Consider the following 7,227-nt stretch of genomic DNA (forward strand, 5'->3'; position numbering starts at 1 on the left):
TCTATTAAGTGTGCAATAGCATTATGTCTAAAAAATGTGCATCCCATAGTTTAAAAATACTTGATTGCTAAAAAACACTAACTGTCATCTCAGCTTTCAGTGAGTTGTCATCTTTTTGCTGGTGGAGGGTCTTGTCTCAAAGTTGATGGCTGTTGACTGATCAGAATGGTGGTTGCTGAAGGCTGGGGTGGCTGGGGCAATTTCTTAAAATAAGACAACAATGAAGTTTGCAGCATTGATTGACTCATCCTGGCACAAATGATTTCTCTGGAGCATGCAAGGCTGTTTGACAGCATTTTATGCCCCAGTAGAACTTCTTTAAAAATTGGAGTCAGTCTTCTCAAACCCTGCCACTGTTTTACCAATGAAGGTTATGTATTATTCTCAATCATTGTCATTCGAACAGTCTTCACAACATCTTCTTCCAAACTCCTGTTAATATTGATATTTTGACCTCTTCCCATGAATCACGAATGTTCTTAATGGTTTCTAGAATTCTTCCAGAAGGTTTTCAAATTTCTTTGCCCAGGTTCACCAGGGAAATCACTATCTATGGAAGCTATAGTCTTATAAAATGTATTTCTTAAATGGTAAGACTTAAAAGTTAAAATTACTTCTTGATCCATGGGTGCACAGTGGATATTGCATTAGCAGGAATGAAAATAACCCTAATCTTATTATTGGAGATTGGATCTCCAATAATCTCATAATCTCCAATTGGAGCTTTTGGGTTACCAAGCATACTGCCAATGAGCAATTATATTTTAAAAGGATTTTTTTTTTTCTGAGAAGTAAGTATCAAAGTGGGCTTAAAATATTAAGTAAACCATGTTGTAAACACACATGATGCCATTTAGGCTTTGTTTTATTTATAAAGCACAGACAGAGGAGGTTTAACATAATTCATAAGTTCCTTAGGATTTCTGGAATAATAAATGAGTGTTGGCTTCAACTTAAAGTAACCAGCTGCATTAACCCCTAACAAGACAGTCAGCCTGTCCTTTGAAACTGTGAAGTCGGGCATTGACTTCTCCTCTCTAGCTATAAAAGTCCTAGACGGCATCTTCTTTTAATAGGAGGCTTTTTGGTATACATTGAAAATCTGTTGTTTAGTGTAGCCATCTTCATTAATGATCTTAGCTACATTTTCTGGATAACTTGCTGCAACTTCTACATCAGCACTTTCTGCTTCGTCTTGCACTTTTATGTTATTGAGATTGCTTCTTTCCTAAATCTCATGAACCAACCTCTGTTAGCTTCAACTTTTCTTCTGTAGCTTCCTCACCTCTCTCAACCTTCATAGAATTGAACATAGTTAGGGCCTTGCTCTGGATTAGACTTTGGCTTAAGAGAATGTTATGCCTGTTTTGATCTTCTACCCACACCACTAAAGCTTTCTCCCTATCTGCAATAAGGCTGTTTCACTTTCTTATCATTCATGTGTTCACTGGAGTAGCACTTTTAACTTCCTTCAAGAAGTTTTTTTTTGCATTCACAACTTGGCTAACCAGTGGAAGAGGCCTACCTTTTGGCCTTTCTCAATTTCTGACATGCCTTCCTCAACTAGGCTTAGTCATCTGTAGCTTTTGATTTGTAGTGAGAGATGTGCGACCTTCCTTTCACTTGAACACTATGAGGCCATTGTAGGGTTATTAATTGGCTTAATTTCAATATTGTTGTGTCTCAGGGAACAGGGAGGCCCAAGGAGAGGGAAAAAGATGGGGGAATGGCTAGTCGGTGGGATCCATCGGAACATACACAACATTTTACAATTAAGTTTGCAATCTTATGTGGGGGCAGTTTGTGGTGCTCCAAAATGCTTATAGTAGTAACATCAAAAATCAGTGATCCCAGATCACCATAACAAATATTATAATAATGAAAATGTTTGAAATATTGTGAGAATTACCAAAATGTGATACAGAGACATGAAGTGAGCAAATGCTGTTAGAAAAATGGTGCCAATAGACTTGCTCAATGCAGCATTGAGATACACACACACACAACACCACAATATCTGTGAAGTGATAAAGCAAAATGCAATAAAACTATTTAGACCCATACTAGATGCATCTGACCTGAATGCAGAACTATTTTTACTTCTGAGTTCAAATACTGTACAATTCCCTCTACCACAAAACCAGAATATCACTACATAGGGCTGCTTGGGACTTATTTAGACCCACACTAGATACATCTGACCTGAATGCAGAACCATTTTTACTTCCGAGTTCAAATATTGTACAATTCCCTCTACCACAAAACCAGAATATCATTACATAGTGCTGCTTGAGACATGCAAGCATGGGATGTCTAATCACAAGTTCATATGGACATTTGAACCCAAGTTCTACAATTGGGAATTGATTTACCAGCAACTGGGATATGTAGACTGTATGTTATATGCACAGCCTTGAAGACAAACTGTGTAAATGGGATACTGAATAAACATCTAGATTGTAGTAACTTGATCATTGCTGTGGAAGGAATATGATAGCTGATGAAAAAGCAAAAGAATCTGAAACACATAATCCCAAAATGGCCAACATTGAGATGTTGCAGTTTTTTGGTAGGCAGCTTATTTGCCTAGGCCTAGGTAGTAGTCAGAAAAATGTCAACCATTAATTAGCTTCATGATTTGGGGATAATCCTATCATTTCTAGATCTTCTCTTTTATGGATTGCTTGAAGTTTGAGATAAATGGTTTATAGATTCCTTCCAAATTTAGCATTCTATGATTTCATTGGAAGAATGTCATATCTCTTAATAGTTTCAGAAACTGACATCTGTAATCAATCCAAATTTAACTTATGTTTGAAAAACTTGTTCTTCTCAACTTTGTTCAAATTAATACCACATTAATTTAGGGGAACAGGATGACAGACTGGAGAACAGAGACAGAATACCAGTGATACTTACGTAATGGTGCCAATAATAACAAGAAAGTGCAGATCTACAAACCTATATGAAAAAGAGCAGTAAAACATTCATTTCTAAATCTTTTCTCAAAAACTGGCAAGATACCATTGCTTTTAGTGAAAAGACAAATAATCATCTGCTAGGGAAGGTCAGGCACATCATTGCTAACAGTTGTATTTGAATTAGGCCACTTCCTTAGAATTAGGAGCACTAATAATTTTTAAACCTTTTCCATATGCCAGGGAAATGAGAGTAACAATGGAAAGAAAAACAATTTCTTTCCATTTATGGATTTCTCAACTCCAGGTTGAGTTATACAAATTTCCATTTTGGAGGTCAAAAAATATCAAATACAAGCAGTTCCACATGGTTCATAGGTATGCATTTATTACACATACACGTGAATGCACATGTACACACATAGAATTTAACCATTGAGATATTAGTATTTTCTTTTCTTGGGTCAAATGTTTCTTAATGCAATTTCCCAAAAGTATCATTACCAATATCATCCTTCTGATATTTCAAAAAGATGCTACCTGTTACAAAATCATAACATATGGGTATAAGGATTTAATTGTTGATTTAAAAAATCTTAGATCTCGCTCTTCTACTTTCTTTTTGTATTCCATTGAGGATTAACTACTCTCTAGTGAGGTATGGTCCTTTGGAATCTTTGGGTACATTTTATAATTTCTATAGAACCAGAAAACTGCCAATCAAACCATCTGCCATTTATTCACGGATCAATACACTTGTGTAGTACAACTGTTCTAAAGTTGCTAGCAAACAAGGATGGGGTGATGAGTCTAGTATTGATTGACTCATGTCACAAGCTGTCGTGGAAGAAAAGAGTGCTAAAATTATACATATATGATAAAAATAGAAGGGTCTGGGAGAAAAAAAAAATCCATGCACTTTATCTTTTTTTCTAAGTTATTTCCCAATAACTTAGAAAAACCATCAGTGCCCTGGCTACAAATACCAACTTTACTGAAGCAAACGCAAGTTGGAGATGTATTTGTATGGCTAAGTATTTTACTAACACTTTGTAATGGCAAGTGGGGGATGATACACAATATGTAAGAAAAGAAATAAATGGGGAATATAGAACAAGTTATAATACTATTTTTTATTAAATCAGTTTAACTAATGATTAGAAATGACAGTCTGGTATAAAAAATGTTTCATACCTATTTCCATCAAGCCACAAGGATTATGAAAAAATTGATTTCGTTAAGCTGAGGAAATACTGAAATTTTTTTGGTAGCTGGCCATTGTGCTTCCAGTTTGAAAACGCTCTTGATATAATCAGGCCTCAAGGAGATGCTGCAGGCAGGACTTGATAGATCTCTCATCCATCTTGATTATCTTGCATAGCTCCAAAAAACCTAAAGTTTTATTTAGTTGGAAATGCTTCACACTCTTCCCTCCCACCTCCAAACTTCTGGATAAGTCACAATGTGGTGTGTCTAGTTCCCCAGGGTTCCACATTACTGACCCCCCCCATCCTGAGTGGCCCCATGCAAAGATATAATACCGTGAAAATATAAAAAGATTATGCCACATCCTATGATTAAAAGCAGAAAAAAAATTGGCTCTGACTGATGTTTTGTGCTCATTAGTAAGTCTTGCTTTTCCATGAGGAGATTGTTAATTTTGTTTTTTCCTCGTAGATAATGATTCACTTTTACCAGTACAACTCTTGACTCTCAACTGAAGATAAAATTTCCCTATAGTTCAATCAAGGCAGTGGATCTTACAGTCCCTGGAAGACAGACTTTCTAGATTTGATCTCTGCAGCAGTAATATGCAGAGTAAAAATATCATATTTCTAGCACACAAATGGTGATTTCACTAATTATTTAAATCCAACCTCCAGTTGCCATATACCAGTATGCTCTGGAGATTCTCCTCCAACTTAATATTTGCAAACTATGCTCTCTTATGCCAGATAAAATTTGAAATGTCTCCATCAATTTGAATTCAAATAAAGGATATCACTTTCTTTCTCTTTTAAATATATTTTTATCACATTAGCATTTAAACATGGATTTAGTTTCTTAGCAAAATGGGATGTGTGATAAAATGGAGGGGGGGAAAAAGCAAAGTTCTGGGAAGGATCTTTAGTTCCCTGAAGGAAGCAATTTCGAGCTCATAGTTGGAAGCAAAAGAAAGAAGTACAAATGTACTATTAATACTCCTGAACTACTGAAATATGCAAACTGAAATATTAAGAACATTGTGTAATATGTATATATAAATATTTTGTAGCCATACACTAGAAAACTATTTAGAACCAATATTCTAATAAAAATAAAATGGTCACTTTTACCTATTTTTTACGTCATCAGGCTTTTTTCTTTAACTCTTATTTGACAACATCAAAAAGATTTTATCTCACTACACACTGACTTTAACAAATTTCATGTCAACGTAGCTTAGTAAAACTTGTACTTATTGCATGCAAAGGTTAATGCTGTTGCTTTCTCTTGAGTTTAAGCGTATGGTTATAGATACAAGGTTTCAAATAAATACTCCAGGCAACTTGTCACAATATGGAGAACACAGTATTTTTTAAAAAATATATGTATATATATATATTTTTTTTTTTCCTCAGTGAATGTGTGTGTTTAAGATGAGAGCAAAGATAAGGTCTGTGAGAGGAACTCAACATCAGCATATACAACTGAGTTCAGTTTACTACTTAATATCATTAGAATTGTTTCATCGTTATCCATTCACTGTTTCAAATAAGCCCCTCAATCCACACATTAGCACACACATACTGATGGCCCGGCATTTATGCTCTTACAGGTTTGCTTAATCCTCTATTTTTTTGACAGCCAATATACCCCCTTTCAATAATGTGACAGCTAATATGAAGAGATGCAATAGTACATTCATATATGTCCCTTGCTGCACCGCATGCTCTTTGTTCCCTAGCCAGCACCCACCTGCTCCGTTTCTCCTCTTTCCCCCATTCTGATGACTGCTCTCTTCCGCCTTCTAACAATTTGAGTCCTGGACAACCCTCTTGTTCTTGCATGTTCTTGCGTAGGTCAGCATTTCCTTGATATTTTGCCAAATAGAGGGCAAAAGTTTTGAAATATCAACTTCTGGATCTGTTGGAAATCCTATTACTCCCTGAGGGGGAAGTTTCTCTGTTGGTCAAGAGAATGACGTCTGAGTGCTGAGGTCATGAGAGAATTCAAGTCTCCATTAATACTGAGTCCCAGTGGCTACACCACTCCCCCTGCTGTTAGATTTTTCAATCCCTCCATCAATTATGTAATGCAGTATTAGTTTATATGGTGGTCCAAACTGGTCTGAATTAGATTTCAGTGACTTACAAATAAACAAACACGCTCTTTACAGCCAGGTGCTAAATAAACTGTGTGTTGATGGGGAACAAGTATTCTTACTATACCAAAGAATGAGAAGATTTTTGTTTTAGGGACTTAAGAATAACGACAAAACAAAATTAGTTAGAAAAATTGAGGCATTATAAGAAATTACTTAAAAAACTTTTAGCTATAAAATAAAAAAAGCAGGGGCGCCTGGGTAGCTCAATCTTTAAGCGTCTGCCTTTGGCTCAGGTCATGATCTCAGGGTCCTGGGATGGAGCCCTGCATCAGGCTCCCTGCTCTGCAGGAAGCCTGCTTCTCCCTCTTCCATCCCCCCTACTTGTGTTCCCTCTCTCGCTGTGTCTCTCTCTGTCAAATAAATAAATAAAATCTTTAAAAAATAAATTTAAAAAGCAACAAAAATATTCAAGTACAGACACAAAACATCTCAGGTATAAATTATCTAATGAGTTTTATTAGATAATTTATTCATTTATGGAATAGGAATTGAGACATACTAAATGTAGATAATGTCCTAGACACTAGGGATACATAATATGTGGAGATATGATTGTTTGGAGGCAAATGAGTAAGAGTAAAAGCTGGAAAAAAAATTGAAAGATATTGTAATAGCCCAAATAAGAATGAGTGCAGAGATGGAGTAAAGTAAAAAAAAAAAAAAAAAAAGATTGATGACACATTTAGGATTTAGAATTTACAGATATGCTGATGGATTAGACATGCATGAAGTCATCAAGAGAGGTGCTATGCTTTTTGTTGCAGAAGATTCTTTGTCTCTCTGCCTGAATTTGCTGCAACTTCTCAAGTTCCTTTTGGCTTTGCATCTCAACTATGTAGACTTCATGCATTATGTTTCTTTTTTCTTTCTTTCTTTCTTTCTTTTTTTTGTTTCTGCAATTGTAACTGCACAAATCTACATAAAGTTCTTTTCTTACTACAA

The sequence above is a fragment of the Neomonachus schauinslandi genome, chromosome 7, assembly GCF_002201575.2.
Source record: "Neomonachus schauinslandi chromosome 7, ASM220157v2, whole genome shotgun sequence".
In the NCBI taxonomy this organism is placed as follows: Eukaryota; Metazoa; Chordata; class Mammalia; order Carnivora; family Phocidae; genus Neomonachus; species Neomonachus schauinslandi.